Source organism: Pseudophryne corroboree, chromosome 7 (assembly GCF_028390025.1).
Source record: "Pseudophryne corroboree isolate aPseCor3 chromosome 7, aPseCor3.hap2, whole genome shotgun sequence".
Lineage (NCBI taxonomy): Eukaryota > Metazoa > Chordata > Amphibia > Anura > Myobatrachidae > Pseudophryne > Pseudophryne corroboree.
Window position 1 is genome coordinate 414,000,785 of NC_086450.1, and position 25,748 is coordinate 414,026,532.

Below are 25,748 nucleotides of genomic sequence, written 5' to 3' on the forward strand. Positions count from 1 at the left end.
AACGCTGTATGGAGAGATCACGGTCAGATCGTCCCAAGCCTCGAGTCGCTCTTCCGCCAACACCATCATCACAAACTACCGAAGAACCTATGCAAAGCAATCGTTCCCGTCTCTCCAACGAGGAACGTCAGAGACGGCGACAAGGGAACTTATGCCTTTACTGTGGTGCATCTGATAATTTTGTGAAATCTTGCAGTCAATGTCCGGGAAACGCCTGCTCCTAGCCTGTGCCGGAGAGGTCAAGCTAGGAGAATTTTCGGAATTACTTGCCAAGAAAGAGTCTATCTTGTTAACTCACCTGGAGCTCCCTTCTTCTTCTCTTCTCATCCCTGCACTACTTGACTCCGGAGCCGCCGAAAGCTTCATTACATCAGCTCTGGTTAAACGATCTGGAATACAAATGGTCCGTTTGGATTGTACCATTTCAATTACTGCGGTGGATGGAAGTCATATTCCTGAGGGAATTATATCTTTTCGTACTATTCCTCTCAAGATGAAGGTCGGAGTTCTTCATTTGGAAAACATCTCCTTTCTAGTAATTCCTAAAGCCTCTCACGAACTGATCCTAGGATTTCCATGGTTAATAAAACACAATCTCCACATAGACTGGCAAACCATGGATGTTCTCTCTTGGGGACGAAACTGCTTTCAGAACTGTTTACCCTCAGTAAGACCCCTCTGTGCTTCCAGCCCTTCCAGCCTTCCTGTGGAATACCAGGCCTTTCAAGATGTTTTCAGTAAGCATGGGGCGGACACCTTACCTCCGCATTGCACTTGGGACTGTCCTATTGATCTGGTACCAGGCAAGACTCCTCCCCGAGGCTGAACCTACCCTCTCTCACTCCCTGAGACACAGGTCATGGAGTATATCCGGGAAAACTTGGATAAAGGGTTCATCAGGTCTTTCACCTCTCCGGGCCAGGGCGGGGTTTTTCTTTGTCAAAAAGAAGGATGGGGGTCTAAGGCCCTGTATTGACTATAGAGGGCTCAACAACATAACAATTAAGAACAGATATCCGTTGCCCCTAATTCCAGAACTGTTCGACCGTGTTAAAGGAGCTACTGTACTGTGTTCTCCAAATTGGACCTATGAGGGGCCTACAATCTTATACGTATTCGCCCAGGTGATGAATGGAAGACGGCATTTAATACCCACGACGGGCATTACGAATACCTGGTAATGCCTTTCGGCCTGTGTAACGCCCAAGCTGTCTTTCAAGAATTCGTTACCAACATTTTCAGAGACCTCCTCTATGACTGCTTGGTGGTATATCTGGATGAAATCCTCATTTTTTCTAGAGATCTAAAAACCCATCGAGAACAAGTCAAAGAGGTCCTAACTCGTTTAAGGATGAATCAGTTATTCTGCAAATTAGAGAAGTGCACCTTCGAAGTACCCACGATTCCATTCCTCGGCTACATCCTCTTGGGGCAGAAGTTACAGATGGACCCCGCTAAAGTCCAGGCGATCCAGGATTGGTTGCTTCCAGCTACCCTTAAGGGGGGTTCAACGTTTCCTGGGATTCGCTAACTTCTATCGAAGATTCATTCAGAATTATTCCTCTGTCATAGCTCCCATAACCGCATTAACTAGGAAAGGAGCAGATCCTGCCAAGTGGTCTCCGGAAGCTTTGGAAGCCTTTTCGTCTTTAAAGGAGGCCTTCATGACCGCACCTGTCCTTCAACAACCCGATCTCAGCCGTCCGTTCCTGGTGGAGGTTGATGCCTCCACTGTCGGAGTAGGAGCAGTATTGTCTCAGCTCTTCGAGGACAAGAAGGTCTATCCCTGTGCATTCTTCTCGCGAAGATTTTCTCCTGCTGAACAAAATTACGCTATTGGGGAACAAGAGATACTGGCAATTAAGTTAGCCTTTGAGGAGTGGAGGTATTTGTTGGAGGGAGCCCAGCACCCAATCTCAGTAACCACAGATCACAAGAACCTCCTATATCTACAGTCAGCTCGATGTCTGAACCCACGCCAAGCAAGATGGGCACTCTTCTTTACTCGTTTCAACTTTAAACTTAGTTACCAACCAGGTTCCCTCAACAAAAAGGCAGATGCATTATCCCGTTCCCTAAGTTCTGAAGAACCCTCTGACCGTTCAAAAGAACAATTAATCTTGGAGACCACCTCTTTCTCAGCAACTAATACCTCTCCACTTCCTCCTCCGGGAAAAATATTTGTTGCACCAAATTTACGCAAGAAACTTTTACATGGGCTCACTCCTCCCCCTTCATGGGCCATGCGGGTGGTCATAAAACGTTGAAATTCATTCAGTGCTCCTACTGGTGGCCTCACCTCAGGACTGACATTCAGGAATTTGTGGCTACTTGTCCGAAGTGTGCCCAGCATAAAAGTCCCAAAGGTCCTCCAGCCGGGCTACTTCCGTTTACCTGTGCCGCAAAGACCATGGACGCATATTTCTATGGACTTTATTACAGATTTACCTGCATCTGGCGGATGACATGCTGTGTGGGTCATAGTTGACCGGTTCTCTAAAATGGCACACTTCGTTCCTCTGCTGGTCTTCCATCGGCATCCCAGTTGGCAAAGTTATTCATAACAGAGATCTTCCGACTCCATGGTCTACCGCAGGAGATCGTGTCTGATAGAGGTCCTCAGTTTGTGGCCAAGTTTTGGAGGTCCCTATGTTCTGCTCTCGGTATAAAATGTAATTTCTCCTCAGGATATCATCCCCAAACGGATGGTCAAACAGAGAGAGTGAACCAGGACCTGGAGACATTTTTGCGTTTATTCATGTCCTCCTCTCAGGACGACTGGCTGGACTTCCTCCCATTTGCAAAATTTGCCCATAACAATCTCTATCATTCTGCCACAAAATCTCCATTTTTCATTAATTATGGTTATCATCCAAAAGTTCCAGACTTCCAACGTCTACCTACGCTCGAGGTTCCTGCCGCAGAATCAGCACTTCAACAATTTACCAAAACCTAGAGACAAGTTTTGAAGCGAAGAGCTGTACCAAGTCTTAAGGTGGGAGATCGGGTTTGGGTTTCCACACGTAATCTAAGGTTAAAGGTCCCTACTAAAAAGTTTGCTCCCAGATCTATTGGGCCCTACCCAATCGAAAAAGTATTAAATCCTGTGGCTTACAAGGTGAAGTTGCCTCCGCATTTAAGAATCCCTAATGCTTTTCATATTTCTCTCTTAAAACCATTGGTACTCAATCGATTCAGAGCTGCCTTGCCTAAGTCACCCAAGATCCAGTCAGCACAAGGAGACGAATTTGAGATTCACAAGATCCTCGACTCCCACAGACGATATGGTCGCCTCCAGTACTTTATTGATTGGAAAGGATATGGACCGGAGGAAAGGTCTCGCGTAGAAGCAGAGGATGTCCATGCTCTAAGACTTCTTCGGACATTTCATACCAAATTTCCAGGCACGCTGGGGCCGCGGGGATGGCTTCACAGACGGCTGGGCAGCGGCAGACGTGGGCTGTTGCACCGGGTCCAAGGGCAGCGGTAGCGGCGGTGAGGTCCGCTCATGGCGGCGGGACGCCACTGCAGCGGGTCTCTCTTGCTGAGCTGTTGCTAGGAGACCAGGGGCAGTGTGCTGTATGGTTATGTAAAAAGGTCTGCATTACTGGGCGCCGCCATGTAGGAGACCAAGTTTGAGGCATAATTCTTGCCTCCTGTTCTTTCGAGCCAATCCCGGGAAACTTCTTTCTATAAAAGGAGGCTGGTTTAGGACAGGGACGCCAGTGCTTCAAGTTACAACCCTGTTGTAGGTGCTTTAGCCCTGTGCTCCCAGGATTCTTGCCGTATTCTGGTTACTCCTAATCCTGCTTATCCGGTTCTCAGTTGCTGCTGCAGCCCTGCCGTTCCTAACCCGCTGCTGCCTGTGGAAACGCTCCTGGAACACCCGGTCCAGTAAGACCCTTTGGGTACTGTCGGCCTCGGGGCTCCTGCCTCGTCTTTCTAGCCACAGTCTACAGATCTTTGTCTCCAGCCACGTTTCTGAAACCACAGTCCGCAGCTCATTATCTCCAGCCTCGTCTTTCAAAACCACAGTCCACCGTTCCTTGTCTCCAGCCACGTCTCCAACTACCATTCACAGTTCCACAGTTCATTATTTACAAACCTCGTCTTTCAAGCCACAACCCGCAGTTCCTTGTCTACAACTACGTCTTTAAGTCATCATTCACCAGCCACAGTTCTCTACCTCAGCCCTGTCCACAAGAACTACAATCCACTGACTATTAGCCCCGCCTACACTCTTCATTGCCCTTTGACCTATGAGAAGGAACTATATCCAACCCCCTCGCTTTGTTCACCCACAGTCAACTACCTCCTTGGGCAAGTCTCAGCTGCCGGATCCCCAAACCTTGCCAGCCGTGACAGTAATACTGCAGGACTGGAGACACAGGCCGGCACCCGACAGGTGTTTAATAACTGACAGCCTACCGGGAGTATTCAGCCAGTCCAACTCTCAGATAATTTCTTTGGCGCTCAAGGTCCTTTGGAAATGCCATTTATACAGCCTTGTCCGCGGGCCCCTTAGGAGCTAGAGGGCCCTAAGCAGCTCTTTGGTTGCCTTGTGGTAAATCCGCTACTGATCGTGGCCCCCGTCCCCGCTATATAATGCGGAGATTACCAGCATTGTAAAGTGGGGGGCAGGACTACAATGACATGATTAACAATGAGAGCTGAAGAAAAGCCTCTTTTAGATAATCTAAAAGAAAATGGTGACTCCTGTAACAGCGCTCCACCCATTGACGTATCTGTAATGGGTGCAGTGTGTGTGGGGCATACGGGCCCCGGGATCCAAGGGGGCACACACTGCACCCATTTGTTTAATACTTACCTCTCTGGAGTCCCCCGTCGGAGCCATTCCTTCTCAGCAGCGCAATACAGTCTGAACACTAGGGGGAACAAACTCTATTGCGCCAGCTGAAAACTTCGGAAATGTTCGCGCATGCACATTAGGAAAATCTTCAGGAAAATGGCCACTGCCCCGCGTTCCCGGAGGTTCGGGCAGGCGCAGGCGCAATAGAGTCAGTGCTCAGACTCTATTGCCACTACGGAGAAGGATGGCACCGCCGGGGGACTCCGGAGAGGTAAGTATTAAAACCTTGTGCATCGGTCAGAGAAGAGGGGGCCCCTGATGCAGAATGCTGCACACGGGCCACCTCCTCTCTTAAAACGCCCCTGGCTCCACCCTTTGTGTATAGATGAGGGGTACACTTTATCCTTTATGTCTTTCAAGGTATGGATTTACAGCCATGATGTACACGGAGCTGGTTACTATTTGTGAGTACGTAAGCAAGATAATAAATCTGGGTGGTGCAGTGTAGCTTATCTGAATGATAAAAAGTCCGCTGACTCTTATGGAAAGAGCAAACTATAGTGTTTAGTAAAGGGGATGAAAATGGATGAAATTACAATATACGTTATACTGTAATATGCAAAATATATAAAGTGCATCCTGACCCATAACATTCTACTGCTTTGTCTGAGGCAGCACAACTACAAAATTGTTTTTTATATGCCCAGTGACGGACTGGGGACGCTTTTCATCCCTGGCATTACGCCAAAGGCGCGCACGCACCATGAAAGGTGTGTGCGAACATTGCTCACGGGGGTGTGTCGCGAGTCAGGGGGGGGGGGGCGTGGACTTGCGGACAAACAGGTACTTCAGGGGGGCACACGGGGTAATTCAGAGTTAATCAAGCGGGTGTAGTATGGTATGCCGGCGGCCGGGATCCCGACCGCCTGCATACCTGACGGTATCCCGGGTGTCGGGATTCCGGCGCCGGTATACTGAGCGACGGGATCCCAACAGCCGGCATACTGAATACCACCCAATCAAGCTGATCAGGCACTCTGATATGCGGGGGGACGCCCAGCACAGGGCTAACCCGCCCCGCATGTCATTCCCTGCCCTGTCGTAGAAGTACAAAAGTATTGCACAGCGGCGATACTTTTGTACTTCAGGAGTAGCTCCCATCCAGCGCAGCTCCTGCACGCTGGAAGGGAGCTACTCGTCACTGCCTGGGTCGCAGCGCCACGTAGCCACCGCGGCCCACCCCCCCCAACGGTCCAGACACGCCTGCGTTGCCCGGACCGCGCCCTCCTAAACGCCCACTCCTGCCCAGCGACCGCCTCTGCCTGTCAGTTAGGCAGAGGCAATCGCTGGGCTGTGACAGCCGTCGGCTGTCTGGCATGTGCCGGCGCACTGCGCACTTCAGACCTGATCGTTGCTGTGCGAACACAGCAGTGATCAGGTCTGAATTAGCCCCACAGTGAGCAAGGAGCTGCGCTGTGCGCGGCCTTCCCGGCTATCTCTGTGATTGGATTGGCACACCCACCATTAGGCCCTTCTGGCATTTGCCAGAAGTGCCAGATGGGTAGTCCGGCCATGGATATGCCCCATTATTCATTAGCATGACTATTATATTAGCACTGGCTGACATAATTATGCATTTGCAGTATATCTGTAATGCTAGGAATGGGCTAGCACCATAAGGCCTGATTCGCACACTGTGTCAATGTCCAATGCAGTTGAGTGATATTGTTTCTTTACTGTACATGCGTGTAAGTTGCACCGCGCATGCTTCCCAATTCTGTCCATACAGAGTTGCAGTAGCGACTGTATTGAACATGTATTGGGCATTCAGATGACTGGGTCGTGTGATAAGAGGTGGCTATTTAGATCCACGGAGATGTGCTGTCTTATGGGCGTTTTATGGGAGTGTCGCAGGCATGCCGCTGAAGTGAGAGATGTATGAAGCAGTGAAAACAGTGGAGAAGTGTGCCAATCAGCTTTGAAGTAACATTTCTCAACTGCATTTAATAAAATTTTAGGTAGCAGCTGATTGGTTGCCATAGGCAACTTCTCCCCTGGCTCACTTCTTCACTCATTTTACTGCTTTATACATCTCTCCCACACCAAATGCTAATAGCTCGCAATGGAAGCCATAATCAAGCTAAGTGGTAATAGTGTCAGACGTTCCTGCCCTTCTACATTCAGATGCATGCTTGTACGTGAGGGAAAGGGCTCTTATTAGCATTAACATATAGGGGGTATACAATTAGGTGTGATGAAACATTGGGAGTTAATTTTTCCAGATGTTTCACTGATATTTTTTTATGGGGTATCCAATTAGATCTCTCAGGGGTCATGTGACGGAAACGGGTCATGTCTAGGGAGCCAAATGTAATGGTGCTGAGGAATGCCTCACAGTCTCCAATAAGCCGTATCTTATCGGGACTAATAGCCCCGGGAGATATCATTACCCGCGGTAATGTACCGCAGGTAATTGGATATCCCCATAGATGCAGATGCAAACGTGGAAAAGACGCCAAAGGGGTCGCAGCAGCCAGTGACTGAGAATCAGCCCCATAGAGGGAAAAGAGGGCACACATTTGTATTAAAGGATTTCATGAATACACTTTTTTTCTCTGACGTCCTAGTGGATGCTGGGAACTCCGTAAGGACCCTGGGAACTCCGTAAGGACCATGGGGAATAGCGGCTCTGCAGGAGACTGGGCACAACTAAAGAAAGCTTTAGGTCACCTGGTGTGCACTGGCTCCTCCCACTATGACCCTCCTCCAAGCCTCAGTTAGATTTTGTGCCCGGCCGAGGTTGGATGCACACTAGGGGCTCTCCTGAGCTTCTAGAAAGAAAGTATAGAATTAGGTTTTTTATTTTCAGTGAGACCTGCTGGCAACAGGCTCACTGCAGCGAGGGACTAAGGGGAGAAGAAGCGAACCTGCCTGCTTGCAGCCAGCTTGGGCTTCTTAGGCTACTGGACACCATTAGCTCCAGAGGGATCGACCGCAGGCCCAGCCTTGGTGTTCGGTCCCGGAGCCGCGCCGCCGTCCCCCTTACAGAGCCAGAAGCAAGAAGAGGTCCGGAAAATCGGCGGCAGAAGACATCAGTCTTCACCAAGGTAGCGCACAGCACTGCAGCTGTGCGCCATTGCTCCTCATACACACTTCACACTCCGGTCACTGAGGGTGCAGGGCGCTTGGGGGGGGCGCCCTGAGCAGCAATAAAAACACCTTGGCTGGCAAAAATACCACAATATATAGCCCCAGAGGCTATATATGTGGTAAATACCCCTGCCAGAATCCAGAAAAAAGCGGGAGAAAAGTCCGCGAAAAAGGGGCGGAGCTATCTCCCTCAGACACACTGGCGCCATTTTCTCTTCACAGTGCAGCTGGAAGAAAGCTCCCCAGGCTCTCCCCTGTAGTTTTCAGGCTCAAAGGGTTAAAAAGAGAGGGGGGGCACTAAATTTAGGCGCAATATTATATATATAAGCAGCTACTGGGGAAATTTCACTCAGTTATAGTGTTAATCCCCACATTATATAGCGCTCTGGTGTGTGCTGGCATACTCTTTCTCTGTCTCCCCAAAGGGCTTTGTGGGGTCCTGTCCTCAGTCAGAGCATTCCCTGTGTGTGTGCGGTGTGTCGGTACGGCTGTGTCGACATGTTAATGAGGAGGCTTATATGGTGACGGAGCAGATGCCGATAAATGTGATGTCGCCCCCTGTGGGGCCGACACCAGAGTGGATGGTTAGGTGAAAGGTATTAACCGACAGTGTCAACTCCTTACATAAAAGGGTGGATGACGTAACAGCTGTGGGACAGCCGGCTTCCCAGTCCGCGCCTGCCCAGGCGTCTCAAAGGCCATCAGGGGCTCAAAAACGCCCGCTCACTCAGATGGCAGACACAGATGTCGACACGGAGTCTGACTCCAGTGTCGACAAGGTTGAGACATATACACAATCCACTAGGAACATCCGTGACTTGATCCCGGCAATAAAAAAAATGTGTTACACATTTCTGACATTAACCCTCTAAAAATGGGTTTTTATGTTGGGGAGAAAAAGCAGGCAGTGTTTTGTTCCCCCATCAAATGAATGAATGAAGTGTGTGGAAAGCGTGGGTTCCCCCCGATAAGAAACTGGTAATTTCTAAAAAGTTACTGATGGCGTACCCTTTCCCGCCAGAGGATAAGTTACGCTGGGAGATATCCCCTAGGGTGGATAAGGTGCTCACACGGTTGTCAAAAAAGGTGACACTGCCGTTTTAGGAACGGCCACTTTGAAGGTACCTGTTGATAAAAAGCAGGAGGCTATCCTGAAGTCTGTATTTACACACTCAGGTACTAGACTGAGACCTGCAGATCGTGCTGCTGCAGCGTGGTCGGTGACCCTGTCAACATGAGAACATATTAAAGACGTCGTCTTATATATGAGGGATGCACAGAGGGATATTTTGCCGGCTGGCATCCAAAATGAATGTAATGTCCATTCTGTCAGGAGGGTATTAGAGACCTGTCACTGGACAGGTGATGCTGACTTTAAAAGGCGCATAGAGATTCTGCCTTATAAGGGTGAGGAATTATTTGGGGATGGTCTCTGGGACCTCGTATCCACAGCAACAGCTGGGAAGAAATATTTTTACCTCAGGTTTCCTCACAGACTAAGAAAGCACTGTATTATCAGGTACAGTCCTTTCGGCTTCAGAAAAGCAAGCGGGTCAAATGCGCTTCCTTTCTGTACAGAGACATGGGAAGAGGGAAAAAGCTGCACCAGTCAGCCTGTTCCCAGAATCAAAATTCTTCTCTCGCTTCCTCTGAGTCCACAGCATGACGCGGGGGCTCCACAGGTGTAGCCAGGTACGGTGGGAGGCCGTCTCAAAAATTTCAGCGATCAGTGGGCTCGCTCACAGGTGGATCCCTGTTTCATTCAAGTAGTATTTCAGGGGTACAAGCTGGAATTCGAGATATCTCCCCCCCGCCGTTTCCTCAAATATGCCTTGCCGACAACTCCCTCAGGCAGGGAGGCTGCGCTAGAGGCAATTAATAAGCTGTATTCCCAGCAGGTAATACTCAAGGTGCCCCTACTTCAACAAGGACGGGGTTACTATTCCACACGGTTTGGGGTACCGAAACCGCATGGTTCGGTGTGACCCATTTTATATTTAAAATCCTTGAACACATACATAAAAAAATTCAAGTTCAAGATGGAATCGCTCAGGGCGGTTATTGCAAGCCTGGACGAGGGGGATTACATGGGATCCCGGGACATCAAGGATGCTTACCTGCATGTCCCCATTTACCATCCTCGCCAGGAGTACCTTAGATTTGTGGTACAGGATTACCATTACCAAGTCCAGACACTGCCGTTTGGACTGTACATGGCACCGAGGGTGTTTACCAAGGTAATGGCCGAAATGATGATACTTCTTCGAAAAAAGGGAGTTTTAATTATCCCGTACTTGGACAATCTCCTTATAAGGGCAAGGTCCAAGGAGCAGTTGCTAGTCGGGGAAGCACTATTTTGGAAAGTGCTACAACAGCATAAACAGTCCAAAGTCACAGCTGGTTCCTACGACACGTCTACTGTTCCTGGGGATGGTTCTGGACACAGAACAGAAATAAGTGTTTCTCCCGGAGGAGAAAGCCAAGGAGCTGTCATCTCTAGTCAGAGACCTCCTGAAGCCAAAACAGGTATCGGTGCATCATTGCACGCGAGTCCTGGGAAAAATGGTAGCTTCCTACGAAGCAATCCCATTTGGCAGGTTCCATGCAAGAACTTTTCAGTGGGACCTGTTGGACAAGTGGTCCGGATCACATCTTCAGATGCATCGGCTGATAACCCTATCTTTAAGGACCAGGGTATCTCTACTGTGGTGGCTGCAGAGTGCCCATCTTCAAGAGGGCCGCAGGTTCGGCATACAGGACTAGGTCCTAGTGACCATGGATGCCAGCCTTTGAGGCTGGGGGGCAGTCACACAGGGAAGAAACTTCCAGGGACTTTGGTCAAGTCAGGTGACTTCCCTACACATAAATATTCTGGAACTGAGGGCCATTTACAATGCCCTGAGTCAGGCAAGGCCTCTGCTTCAAAACCAGCCGGTACTGATCCAATCAGACAACATCACGGCAGTCGCCCATGTAAACCAACGGGGCGGCACAAGAAGCAGGATGGCGATGGCAGAAGCCACAAGGATTCTCCGATGGGCGGAAAATCATGTGTTAGCACTGTCAGCAGTGTTCATTCCCGGAGTGGACGACTGGGAAGCAGATCTTCTCAGCAGACACGACCTCCACCCGGGAGAGTGGGGATTTCATCCAGAAGTCTTCCAAAGGATTGTACACCATTGGGAAAGGCCACAGGTGGACATGATGGCGTCCCGCCTCAACAAAAAGCTATAAAAGATATTGCGCCAGGTCAAGGGACCCTCAGGCGATAGCTGTGGACGCTCTGGTAACACCGTGGGTGTACCAGTCGGTTTATGTGTTCCCCCCTCTGCCTCTCATACAAAAGGTACTGAGAATAATAGGAAGGCGAGGAGTAAGAACGATACTCATGGTTCCGGATTGGCCAAGAAGAGCTTGGTACCCAGAACTTCAAGAAATTATATCAGAGGACCCATGGCCTCTGCCGCTCAGACAGGACCTGCGGCAGCAGGGGCCCTGTCTGTTCCAAGACTTACCGCGGCTACGTTTTGACGGCATGGCGGTTGAACGCCGGATCCTAAAGGAAAAGGGCATTCCGGAGGAAGTCATTCCTACGCTGATTCAAGCCAGGAAAGATGTAACTGCAAAACATTATCACCGCATATGGCGAAAATATGTTGCTTGGTGTGAGGCCAAAAAAGGCCCCAACAGAGGAATTTCAACTAGGTCGATTTCTGCATTTCCTACAAGCAGGAGTGTCTATGGGCCTAAAATTAGGCTCCATTAAGATACAGATCTCGGCTCTGTCGATTTTCTTCCAGAAAGAACTAGCTTCAGTACCTGAAGTTCAGACATTGTAAAAGGAGTGCTGCATATTCAGCCCCCGGTTGTGCCTCCAGTGGCACCTTGGGTTCTCAACGTGGTGTTGAGTTTCTTAAAATCACATTGGTGTGAGCCACTAAAAACCGTGGATCTAAAATATCTCACGCGGAAAGTGGTCATGTTATTGGCCTTGGCTTCGGCCAGGCGTGTATCAGAATTGGCGGCTTTGTCATATAAAAGTCCTTATCTGATTTTCCATATGGATAGGGCAGAATTGAGGACTCGTCCCCAGTTTCTCCCTAAGGTGGTATCAGCTTTTCACTTGAACCAACCTATTGTAGTACCTGCGGCTACTAGGGACTTGGAGGATTCCAAGTTACTGAACGTAGTCAGGGCCTTGAAAAATTATGTTTCCAGGACGGCTAGAGTCAGGAGAACTGACTCGCTGTTTATACTGTATGCACCCAACAAACTGGGTGCTCCTGCTTCTAAGCAGACTATTGCTCGCTGGATTTGTAGCACAATTCAGCTGGCGCATCTGCGGCTGGACTACCGCAGCCAAAATCTGTAAAAGCCCATTCCACAAGGAAGGTGGGCTCATCTTGGGCAGCTGCCCGAGGGGTCTCGGCTTTCCAACTTTGCCGAGCTGCAACTTGGTCAGGGGCAAACACGTTTGCTAAATTCTACAAAATTGATACCCTGGCTGAGGAGGACCTGGAGTTCTCTCATTCGGTGCTGCAGAGTCATCCGCACTCTCCCGCCCGTTTGGGAGCTTTGGTATAATCCCCATGGTCCTTACGGAGTTCCCAGCATCCACTAGGACGTCAGAGAAAATAAGATTTTACTCACCGGTAAATCTATTTCTCGTAGTCCGTAGTGGATGCTGGGCGCCCATCCCAAGTGCGGATTGTCTGCAATACTTGTATATAGTTATTGCCTAACTAAAGGGTTATTGTTGAGCCATCTGTTGAGAGGCTCAGTTATATTCATACTGTTAACTGGGTATAGTATCACGAGTTATACGGTGTGATTGGTGTGGCTGGTATGAATCTTACCCGGGATTCAAAATCCTTCCTTATTATGTCAGCTCGTCCGGGCACAGTGTCCTAACTGAGGCTTGGAGGAGGGTCATAGTGGGAGGAGCCAGTGCACACCAGGTGACCTAAAGCTTTCTTTAGTTGTGCCCAGTCTCCTGCGGAGCCGCTATTCCCCATGGTCCTTACGGAGTTCCCAGGGTCCTTACGGAGTTCCCAGCATCCACTACGGACTACGAGAAATAGATTTACCGGTGAGTAAAATCTTATTTTATAAGTATACTTTGGAAGTGAAATTCTCTTTTGGCTCAAGAGTACAGAGATTATAAAGCAAAATACAGTAATATATATATATATTGCTAAAGTTAAAATGCTGACATTCAGCAACAAATTCCATAAAACAATAAACTTCACTATTTCCCAGATAAAGTCTTTGGAAGAAGGTGATGAATCTTTACTGATAGCAACAAAACAAAAAAAAAAACAACCCTTTAGATAAGATAGATAAGACTAAGTAGTTTTGCTTTAGGAATGCTTTGACGCGCGTTTCACAGGCAAACTACGCACTTCATCAGAAAGCTATCGGAAGTTGTAGAGGCAGGGCACAATGCTTTCTAATGTGTTTGGATATTTTTTGTGCCACAATTGGAAAAAAAAAGCCATACTATTATTGACAAGTAACATAATAGGTCAACTCCCATTTACTTTACTGGCACCCATGACAATCAAGTCATTTTGATGGAAGTAAGAAGATCTGTGGTGGCCTGCAAACATAGAATACCTTTTGTTAATACACAACCTCCACCTCTTTACTTTAATATATAATCCACAAAGCAAATTATTTTTGTTCAAGGCAGATTAACACAACCTGCCCAAATTTAGATTGAGAGGACTTGATTGGCTAAACTCCTCTCATTGCTTAAAAGGGATACGAAAGAAAATAATAGAGTGGGCATGGCTTGGTGAGGGGAGTCACGTCATTGAGTGGGTGGAACATCATGTCATTAAGCCCCACCTACCTCAGTAAAACCTGACACTTGATGTTTACTGGGGTGAGTGGTGATTAATGAGGCATTTTACTCCATGTTGTGCCCACCCTTTTAAGCTCTCTCTGTGTGAATTACTTGCTCATTCTACAAGTCATGGTTCAATGTGACCCTGGTGCATTGTGTTTCCTACTCCCATTGCCAGAGAACCAACAAAGCCGTTTGGTGAATGCACATAAGTGTATCAAGGTTGGAGTGTAATTGTAAGGGTATTGCATCACATATTCTAATGGTAATGCAGGGGTTTTCCCTAATTGGTAGTTTTCAAAAACACTTCCTAGAAGTAAAGATAAAATATGACTGCAACTGTAAACAAGACTATGCAGAACAACCTGAAGAAGAACAGCCAGTCATTTCCATAAACAGGTACAAAACTAGGATATCTGTCACCTGGGGTAAGGCAGTAATTTGGCGTCCCGTCCCACCATCCCCCTGGAGTCACCTGCAAGTGGGACTTCCAGCAAGGGGAAGTTCAGGCCCAGCTCAGCCACACAGCAATTCCAGCCCCCACTGGACATCCCATGGAGGCTCCCTGCCAGCTACTCGGTCGAAAATTTCCTCCTAGAATGACCACCTCCACTGGAAATCACCTAGGAAATACAACAGCTCTACTCTCAATATTCTGCGGAAGGTCCATCCTCCTCTACTCCACTGACACGCATCAAGCTGCCAGCAGCAACCACTGTGCCGGGAGCAACGTTAGCAAAGCGAATGCTATGACAAATGCCTGGGGGTGCCTGTCAGCACTGGCGAGCTGTCTATCAATCAAGAAGAGGTGGGGCCACATGGGAGCATGCGGAGGGGGGGAAGGGGTTGTCGGGGAGGTGTTGGTAGAATGGATACTGCATGTCCCTGGGTTAGGGGGTTACTGTGTTTCGGGAGCTGAGGGTAAGTTTAGGTCTACGGTGCCAGGGGTAGTTTAGGTCTATGGGGCAGGGTGGACAGTATATGTCTCTGGGGAGGGGGTGGAGTGTATGTCCTTGGGTTGGGGTAGGGTGGGTAGTATATGCATCTTGTTTGGAAGGGGTGGGGTGGTGGTAGGGCGGGTAGTGTATGTCCCTGGTCTGAGGGGTAATGTGTATTGTATATTCCAATCAACATAACATCATGACTTATATAGGGGTATATGCAATTGCGGTCGAATTCCCGAAATTGTCGAATTTCGGGTCATTTTCGACCAAAAAAAAAATTCGCCTATGCAATTCAGTGCTTTCCGACCAAAAAACGGACTTTCAAAATTCGACTTTTTGAAATTCGAATTTTTGCAAATTCTACTTTTCTGCAATGATATAAGTGCTGCAATTCGACCAAAGCATATTCAATTCAAGTTTGGAAATTCGACAGCAGTGCTTTTAGACAGCAAATTCGTCATTTTCAATCCGCCACACTTTGGAGGGTGAAAACAAATAAAAAAATTTTAAACATGGTTTTTTTTGTGTTTTTTTTTTTTGGGAATAGCAGATCTATTTATATTAGAAGGGATAAGGTACTTTTTTTTTTTTTTTTGGAGGCACAAATATTATTTATAATTTTTTTTAATTTTTTTTTTTTTTTTTATTTATTGCTGGAACGGTACAATCCGAAAAAAAAATTGCGTGGGGTCCCCCCTCCAAAGCATAACCAGCCTCGGGCTCTTCGAGCTGGTCCTGGTTCTAAAAATGCGGGGGAAAAATTGACAGGGGATCCCCCGTATTTTTAAAACCAGCACCGGGCTCTGCGCCTGGTGCTGGTGCCAAAAATACGGGGGACAAAAAGAGTAGGGGTCCCCCGTATTTTTAACACCAGCATCGGGCTCCACTAGCTGGACAGATAATGCCACAGCCGGGGGTCACTTTTATGCCGTGCCCTGCGGCCGTGGCATTAAATATCCAACTAGTCACCCCTGGCCGGGGTACCCTGGGGGAGTGGGGACCCCTTCAATCAAGGGGTCCCCCCCCAGCCACCCAAGGGCCAGGGGTGAAGCCCGAGGCTGTCCCCCCCCCATCCAATGGGCTGCGGATGGGAGGGCTGATAGCCTTTTGTGATAATTAAAAGATATTGTTTTTTCCAGTAGTACTACAAGTCCCAGCAAGCCTCCCCCGCAAGCTGGTACTTGGAGAACCACAAGTACCAGCATGCGGGAGAAAAACGGGCCCGCTGGTACCTGTAGTACTACTGGAAAAAAAATACCCAAATAAAAACAGGACACACACACCGTGAAAGTAAAACTTTATTTCTTACGTCGACACACACATACTTACCTATGTTCACACGCCGACATCGGTCCTCTTCTCCATGTAGAATCCAGGGGTACCTGAAAAAAAAGATCAATATACTCACCTCAGCCATGGTCCAGAGATACATCCACGTACTTGTAGAAAATAACAAACCGCAAATACCCGACCAAACGGACTGAAAGGGGTCCCATGCTGACACATGGGACCCCTATCCCCGAATGCAGAGAGACCTGTCAGTGACAGCTGTCACAGAAAGGTCTCTATAGCCAATCAGGAAGCGCAACTTCGTTGCGCTCATCTGATTGGCTCTGTGCGTCTGAGCAGACAGCGCATCGCACAGCCCAGTCCATTATATTCAATGGTGGGAACTTAGCGGCTAGCGGTGAGGTCACCCGCCGGTCAGCGGCTGACCGGCGGGTGACCCCCCCGCTAGCCGCTAAGTTCCCACCATTGAAAGTAATGGAGCGGCTTTGCGATGCGCTGTCACATCACAGACAGCGCACAGCCAATCAGATGAGCGCCACGGAAGTAGCGCTTCCTGATTGGCTAAAGGGACTTCAGTGACAGGAGTCACGTGATGTCCCGGCATTCGGGAGAAAGGGGTCTGGTGTGAAAGCATTGGACCCCTTTCTAGTCCGGTATGGATCGGTGTTCGTTTTTTTGTTTTGCCAAGTACGTGGATTATCTCTGGACCTGGATATACCTCTGGACGCTGGAAGGTGAGTATAATTTTTTCACAGGTACCTCGGATCGTCGGAGACCGCGGCAGTCGGCGTGTCAACATAGGTAAGTATGTGTGTGTCGGCGTATGAAATAAAGTTTTACTTTCACGGTGTGTGTGTCCTGTTTTTATTTGGGTATTTTTTTTCCAGTAGTACTACAGGTACCAGCGGGCCCGTTTTTCTCCCGCATGCTGGTACTTGTGGTTCTCCAAGTACCAGCTTGCGGGGGAGGCTTGCTGGGACTTGTAGTACTAATGGAAAAAAATAAGAATTTACTTACCGATAATTCTATTTCTCGGAGTCCGTAGTGGATGCTGGGGTTCCTGAAAGGACCATGGGGAATAGCGGCTCCGCAGGAGACAGGGCACAAAAAGTAAAGCTTTACGATCAGGTGGTGTGTACTGGCTCCTCCCCCTATGACCCTCCTCCAAGCCTCAGTTAGGTACTGTGCCCGGACGAGCGTACACACTAAGGAAGGATTTATGAATCCCGGGTAAGACTCATACCAGCCACACCAATCACACCGTACAACCTGTGATCTAAACCCAGTTAACAGTATGATAACAGCGGAGCCTCTGAAAAGATGGCTCACAACAATAATAACCCGATTTTTGTAACTATGTACAAGTAATGCAGATAATCCGCACTTGGGATGGGCGCCCAGCATCCACTACGGACTCCGAGAAATAGAATTATCGGTAAGTAAATTCTTATTTTCTCTATCGTCCTAGTGGATGCTGGGGTTCCTGAAAGGACCATGGGGATTATACCAAAGCTCCCAAACGGGCGGGAGAGTGCGGATGACTCTGCAGCACCGAATGAGAGAACTCCAGGTCCTCCTTAGCCAGGGTATCAAATTTGTAGAATTTTACAAACGTGTTCTCCCCCGACCACGTAGCCGCTCGGCAGAGTTGTAATGCCGAGACCCCTCGGGCAGCCGCCCAAGAAGAACCCACCTTCCTTGTGGAGTGGGCTTTTACCGATTTTGGCTGTGGCAGGCCTGCCACAGAATGTGCAAGCTGAATCGTACTACAAATCCAGCGAGCAATAGTCTGCTTAGACGCAGGAGCGCCCAACTTGTTGGGAGCATATAGTATAAACAGCGAGTCAGATTTCCTGACTCCAGCTGTCCTTGAAATGTATATTTTTAAAGCTCTGACAACGTCCAACAACTTGGAGTCCTCCAAGTCGCTTGTAGCCGCAGGCACTACAATAGGTTGGTTCAGATGAAATGCTGACACCACCTTAGGGAGAAAATGCGGACGAGTCCGCAGTTCTGCCCTGTCCGAATGGAAAATCAGATATGGGCTTTTGTAAGATAAAGCTGCCAGTTCTGACACTCTCCTGGCCGAAGCCAGGGCTAGTAGCATGGTCACTTTCCATGTGAGATATTTCAAATCCACAGTTTTTAGTGGTTCAAACCAATGAGATTTGAGAAAGTCCAAAACAACATTGAGATCCCACGGTGCCACTGGAGGCACCACAGGGGGCTGTATATGCAGCACTCCCTTAACAAAAGTCTGGACTTCAGGGACTGAAGCTAGTTCTTTTTGGAAGAAAATTGACAGGGCCGAAATTTGAACCTTAATGGACCCCCATTTCAGGCCCATAGACACTCCTGTTTGCAGGAAATGTAGGAATCGACCCAGTTGAAATTCCTCCGTCGGAGCACTCCGATCCTCGCACCACGCAACATATTTTCGCCAAATGCGGTGATAATGTTGCGCGGTTACTTCCTTCCTTGCTTTAACCAAAGTAGGAATGACTTCTTCCGGCATGCCTTTTTCCTTTAGGATCCGGCGTTCAACCGCCATGCCGTCAAACGCAGCCGCGGTAAGTCTTGAAACAGACAGGGACCCTGCTGAAGCAAGTCCCTTCTCAGAGGTAGAGGCCACGGATCTTCCGTGATCATCTCTTGAAGTTCCGGGTACCAAGTCCTTCTTGGCCAATCCGGAACCACTAGTATCGTTCTTACGCCTCTTTGCCGTATAATTCTCAATACTTTTGGTATGAGAGGCAGAGGAGGAAACACATACACCGACTGGTACACCCAAGGCGTTACCAGCGCGTCCACAGCTATTGCCTGCGGATCTCTTGACCTGGCGCAATACCTGTCCAGTTTTTTGTTGAGGCGAGACGCCATCATGTCCACCATTGGTCTTTCCCAACGGGTTACCAGCATGTGGAAAACTTCTGGATGAAGTCCCCACTCTCCCGGGTGAAGGTCGTGTCTGCTGAGGAAGTCTGCTTCCCAGTTGTCCACTCCCGGGATGAACACTGCTGACAGTGCTATCACATGATTCTCTGCCCAGCGAAGAATCCTTGCAGCTTCTGCCATTGCACTCCTGCTTCTTGTGCCGCCCTGTCTGTTCACATGGGCGACTGCCGTGATGTTGTCCGACTGGATCAACACCGGTTTTCCTTGAAGCAGAGGTTCTGCCTGGCTTAGAGCATTGTAGATTGCTCTTAGTTCCAGAATGTTTATGTGAAGAGACGTTTCCAGGCTCGACCACACGCCCTGGAAGTTTCTTCCTTGTGTGACTGCTCCCCAGCCTCTCAGGCTGGCGTCCGTGGTCACCAGGATCCAATCCTGTATGCCGAATCTGCGGCCCTCCAATAGATGAGCACTCTGCAACCACCACAGAAGAGATACCCTTGTCCTTGGAGACAGGGTTATCCGCTGGTGCATCTGAAGATGCGACCCTGACCATTTGTCCAACAGATCCCTCTGGAAAATTCTTGCGTGGAATCTGCCGAATGGAATTGCTTCGTAAGAAGCCACCATTTTTCCCAGGACTCTTGTGCATTGATGTACAGACACCTTTCCTGGTTTTAGGAGGTTCCTGACAAGCTCGGATAACTCCTTGGCTTTTTTCTCCGGGAGAAAAACCTTTTTCTGAACCGTGTCCAGAATCATCCCTAGGAACAGCAGACGTGTTGTCGGAATTAACTGGGATTTTGGAATATTCAGAATCCACCCGTGCTGTTTTAGCACTTCTTGAGACAGTGCTAATCCCATCTCTAGCTGTTCTCTGGACCTTGCCCTTATTAGGAGATCGTCCAAGTATGGGATAATTAATACGCCTTTTCTTCGAAGAAGAATCATCATCTCGGCCATTACCTTGGTAAAGACCCGAGGTGCCGTGGACAATCCGAACGGCAGCGTCTGAAACTGATAGTGACAGTTCTGTACGACGAACCTGAGGTACCCCTGGTGTGAGGGGTAAATTGGAACGTGGAGATACGCATCCTTGATGTCCAAGGATACCATAAAGTCCCCTTCTTCCAGGTTCGCTATCACTGCTCTGAGTGACTCCATCTTGAACTTGAACTTCTTTATGTACAGGTTCAAGGATTTCAGATTTAGAATAGGTCTTACCGAGCCATCCGGCTTCGGTACCACAAATAGAGTGGAATAATACCCCTTTCCTTGTTGTAAAAGGGGTACCTTGACTATCACCTGCTGAGAGTACAGCTTGTGAATGGCTTCCAAGACCGTCACCCTGTCGGAGGGGGACGTTGGTAAAGCAGACTTCAGGAAACGGCGAGGTGGATCCGTCTCTAGTTCCAACCTGTACCCCTGAGATATTATCTGCAGGATCCAGGGATCTACCTGCGAGTGAGCCCACTGCGCGCTGAAATTCTTGAGACGACCCCCCACCGCCCCCGAGTCCGCTTGAGAAGCCCCAGCGTCATGCTGAAGCTTTTGTAGAAGCGGGGGAGGGCTTCTGTTCCTGGGAAGGAGCTGCCTGTTGCTGTCTCTTCCCCCTTCCTCTGCCTCGTGGCAGATATGAATATCCCTTTGCTCTCTTGTTTTTAAAGGAACGAAAGGGCTGCGGTTGAAAAGTCGGTGTCTTTTTCTGTTGGGGAGTGACTTGAGGTAAAAAGGTGGATTTCCCGGCTGTAGCCGTGGCCACCAAATCCGATAGACCGACACCAAATAACTCCTCCCCTTTATACGGCAAAACTTCCATATGCCGTTTTGAGTCCGCATCGCCTGACCACTGTCGCGTCCATAAACTTCTTCTGGCCGAAATGGACATAGCACTTACCCGTGATGCCAGTGTGCAGATATCCCTCTGTGCATCACGCATATAAAGAAATGCATCCTTTATTTGCTCTAAAGACAGTAAAACATTGTCCCTATCCAGGGTATCAATATTTTCAATCAGGGACTCTGACCAAGCTACCCCAGCACTGCACATCCAGGCTGTCGCTATAGCTGGTCGTAGTATAACACCTGTATGTGTGTATATACTTTTTTGGATATTTTCCATCCTCCTATCTGCTGGATCTTTAAGTGCGGCCGTCTCAGGAGAGGGTAACGCCACTTGTTTTGATAAGCGTGTGAGCGCCTTGTCCACCCTAGGAGGTGTTTCCCAGCGCGCCCTAACCTCTGGCGGGAAAGGGTATAAAGCCAATAACTTCTTTGAAATTAGCATTTTTTTTTTTTATCAGGGGCAACCCACGCTTCATCACACACCTCATTTAATTCATCTGATTCAGGAAAAACTATAGGTAGTTTTTTCACACCCCACATGATACCCTGTTTTGTGGTACCTGTAGTATCAGCAATATGTAACGCCTCCTTCATTGCCAAAATCATATAACGTGTGGCCCTACTGGAAAATACGGTTGATTCGTCACCGTCGCCACTGGAATCAGTGCCTGTGTCTGGGTCTGTGTCGACCGACTGAGGCAAAGGGCGTTTTACAGCCCCTGACGGTGTTTGAGGCGCCTGGACAGGCACTAATTGATTGTCCGGCCGTCTCATGTCGTCAAACGACTGCTTTAGCGTGTTGACACTATCCCGTAATTCCATAAATAAAGGCATCCATTCTGGTGTCGACCCCCTAGGAAGTGACATCCCCATATTTGGCAATTGCTCCGCCTCCACACCAATATCGTCCTCATACATGTCGACACACACGTACCGACACACAGCAGACACACAGGGAATGCTCTTAACGAAGACAGGACCCCACTAGCCCTTTGGGGAGACAGAGGGAGAGTTTGCCAGCACACACCAAAAGCGCTATATATGACAGGGATAGCCTTATAATAAGTGCTCCCTGTATAGCTGCTTTAATAATATAGTTTTGCCACAATTTTGCCCCCCCCTCTCTTGTTTTACCCTGTTTCTGTAGTGCAGTGCAGGGGAGAGCCTGGGAGCCTTCCTGACCAGCGGAGCTGTGTGAGGAAAATGGCGCTGTGTGCTGAGGAGATAGGCCCCGCCCCTTTTTCGGCGGGCTCGTCTCCCGCTCTTTAGTGGATTCTGGCAGGGGTTAAATATCTCCATATAGCCCCCGGAGGCTATATGTGAGGTATTTTTAGCCAAAAAAGGTTTTCATTTGCCTCCCAGGGCGCCCCCCTCCCAGCGCCCTGCACCCTCAGTGACTGCCGTGTGAAGTGTGCTGAGAGGAAAATGGCGCACAGCTGCAGTGCTGTGCGCTACCTTAAGAAGACTGAGGAGTCTTCTGCCGCCGATTCTGGACCTCTTCTCGTTTCAGCATCTGCAAGGGGGCCGGCGGCGAGGCTCCGGTGACCATCCAGGCTGTACCTGTGATCGTCCCTCTGGAGCTAATGTCCAGTAGCCAAGAAGCCAATCCATCCTGCACGCAGGTGAGTTCACTTCTTCTCCCCTAAGTCCCTCGTTGCAGTGATCCTGTTGCCAGCAGGACTCACTGTAAAATAAAAAACCTAAGCTAAACTTTTCTAAGCAGCTCTTTAGGAGAGCCACCTAGATTGCACCCTTCTCGGCCGGGCACAAAAATCTAACTGAGGCTTGGAGGAGGGTCATAGGGGGAGGAGCCAGTACACACCACCTGATCGTAAAGCTTTACTTTTTGTGCCCTGTCTCCTGCGGAGCCGCTATTCCCCATGGTCCTTTCAGGAACCCCAGCATCCACTAGGACGATAGAGAAACAATATCTTTTCTCTATCGTCCTAGTGGATGCTGGGGTTCCTGAAAGGACCATGGGGAATAGCGGCTCCGCAGGAGACAGGGCACAAAAGTAAAGCTTTCCGATCAGGTGGTGTGCACTGGCTCCTCCCCCTATGACCCTCCTCCAGACTCCAGTTAGATTTTTGTGCCCGGCCGAGAAGGGTGCAATTCTAGGTGGCTCTCCTAAAGAGCTGCTTAGAGAAAGTTTAGCTTAGGTTTTTTATTTTACAGTGAGTCCTGCTGGCAACAGGATCACTGCAACGAGGGACAGAGGGGAGAAGAAGTGAACTCACCTGCGTGCAGGATGGATTGGCTTCTTGGCTACTGGACATCAGCTCCAGAGGGACGATCACAGGTACAGCCTGGATGGTCACCGGAGCCGCGCCGCCGGCCCCCTTGCAGATGCTGAAGTAAGAAGAGGTCCAGAATCGGCGGCTGAAGACCCTTGCAGTCTTCTAAAGGTAGCGCACAGCACTGCAGCTGTGCGCCATTTTCCTCTCAGCACACTTCACACGCAGTCACTGAGGGTGCAGGGCGCTGGGGGGGGGCGCCCTGGGAGGCAAATGTAAACCTATATACTGGCTAAAAATACCTCACATATAGCCCCCAGAGGCTATATGGAGATATTTAACCCCTGCCAAACTTCACTAAAGAGCGGGAGACGAGCCCGCCGGAAAAGGGGCGGGGCCTATCTCCTCAGCACACAGCGCCATTTTCTCTCACAGAAAGGCTGGAGAGAAGGCTCCCAGGCTCTCCCCTGCACTGCACTACAGAAACAGGGTTTAAACAGAGAGGGGGGGCACTAATTGGCGATATAAATATATATATAAAGATGCTATTAGGGAGAAACACTTATATAAGGTTGTCCCTATGTAATTATAGCGTTTTTTTGGTGTGTGCTGGCAAACTCTCCCTCTGTCTCTCCAAAGGGCTAGTGGGTCCTGTCCTCTGTCAGAGCATTCCAGGTGTGTGTGCTGTGTGTCGGTACGTGTGTGTCGACATGTATGAGGACGATGTTGGAGGAGGCGGAGAGATTGCCTGTAAGGGTGATGTCACTCTCTAGGGAGTCGACACCGGAATGGATGGCTTATTTAGGGAATTACGTGAGAATGTCAACACGCTGCAAGGTCGGTTGACGACATGAGACGGCCGACAAACAATTAGTACCGGTCCAGGCGTCTCAGAAACACCGTCAGGGGTTTTTAAAAAAACACAAAAAAAAAAAACGCCCATTTACCTCAGTCGGTCGACACAGACACAGACACGGACACTGAATCCAGTGTCGACGGTGAATAAACAAACGTATTCCTCATTAGGGCCACACGTTAAGGGCAATGAAGGAGGTGTTACATATTTCTGATACTACAAATACCACAAAAGATGGGTATTATGTGGAAGTGAAAAAACTACCTGTAGTTTTTCCTGAATCAGATAAAATAAAATGAAGTGTGTGATGATGCGTGGGTTTACCCCGATAGCAAATATTGGCGTTATACCCTTTCCCGCCAGAAGTTAGGGCGCGTTGGGAAACACCCCTTAGGGTGGATAAGGCGCTCACACGCTTATCAAGTGGCGTTACCGTCTCCAGATACGGCCGCCCTCAAGGAGCCAGCTGATAGGCAGCTGGAAAAATATCCTAAAAAGTATATACACACATACGGTGGTTATACTGCGACCAGCGATCGCCATCAGCCTGGAGATGCAGTGCTGGGTTGGCTTGGTCGAATTCCCTGACTAAAAATATTTTATTGATATAGAGCATTTAATAGGATGCATTCTATATATATACTGTATGCGAGATGCACAGAGGGATATTTGCACTCTGGCATCAAGATAAGTGCGTTGTCCATATCTCCCAGAAGATGTCATGGACACGACAGTGGTCAGGTGATACAGATCCCATACGGCACATGGAAGTATTGCCGTATAAAGGGAAGGAGTTATTTGGGGTCGGTCCATCGGACCTGGGGGCCACGGCTACAGCTGGGAAATCCAACCTTTTTACCCCAAGTTACATCTCAGCAGAAAAAGACACTGTCTTTTCAGCCTCAATCCTTCCGTTCCCATGTGGGCAAGCGGGCAAATGGCCAGTCATATCTGCCCAGACATAGAGGAAAGGGAAGTAGACTGCAGCAGGCAGCCCCTTCCCAGGAAAAGAAGCCCTCCACCAGTGGGGGGGTAGTCTCAAGAGTCTCAGCGCGCAGTGGGATCACTCGCAAGTTGACCCCTAGATCGTACAAGTATTATCCCAGGGGTACAGATTGGAGAGTCGAGACATTTTTTCCTCGCAGGTTCCTGAAGCCTGCTTTACCAACGGCTCCCTCCGACAGGGAGGCAGTATTGGAAAAAAATTCACAAGCTGTATTTCCAGCAGGTGATAATCAAAGTACCCCTCCTACAACAAGGAAAAGGGTATTAGTCTTCCACACTATATTGTGGTACTGAAGCCAGAAGGCTTGGTGAGACATAGTCTAAATCTGAAATCTTTGAACACTTACATAAAAAGGTTCAAATCAAGATGGAGTCACTCAAAGCAGTGATAGAGAACCGGAAAAAAGGGGACTATATGGTGTCCCTGGACATCAAGGATTACCTCCATGTCCAAATTTGCCCTTCTCAACAAGGGTACCTCTGGTTCGTGATACAGAACTGGCAATATCAGTTTCAGACGCTGCCGTTGAATTATCCACGGCACCCCGGGCCTTTACCAAGGTAATGGCCGAAAAGATGATTCTTAAAAGAAGAAAGGCATCTTAATTATCCCTTACTTGGACGATATCCTGAAAGGGGCAAGTTTCCAGAGAACAGTTGAAGGTCGGAAAAGAACTATCTAAAGTAGTTCTACGACAGCACGAGTGGATTCTAAATATTCCAAAAATCGCAGCTGTTTTCCGATGATACGTCTGCTGTTCCTAGGAATGATTCTGGGCATAGTCCAGAAAGAGGTATTTCTCCTGGAGGGGAAAGCCAGGGAGTTATCCGACCTAGTCAGAAACCTCCTAAAACCAGGCCAAGTATCAGTGCA

At 48.9% G+C, this 25,748-nt stretch overlaps 1 long non-coding RNA gene across 1 annotated transcript in view; it reads right to left on the reverse strand.

Annotated features, from left to right (window-relative positions):
- Positions 1–25,748, reverse strand: part of LOC134943805 (uncharacterized) — a 52,707-nt gene that overhangs the window by 18,102 nt on the left and 8,857 nt on the right. The window lies entirely within an intron of this gene.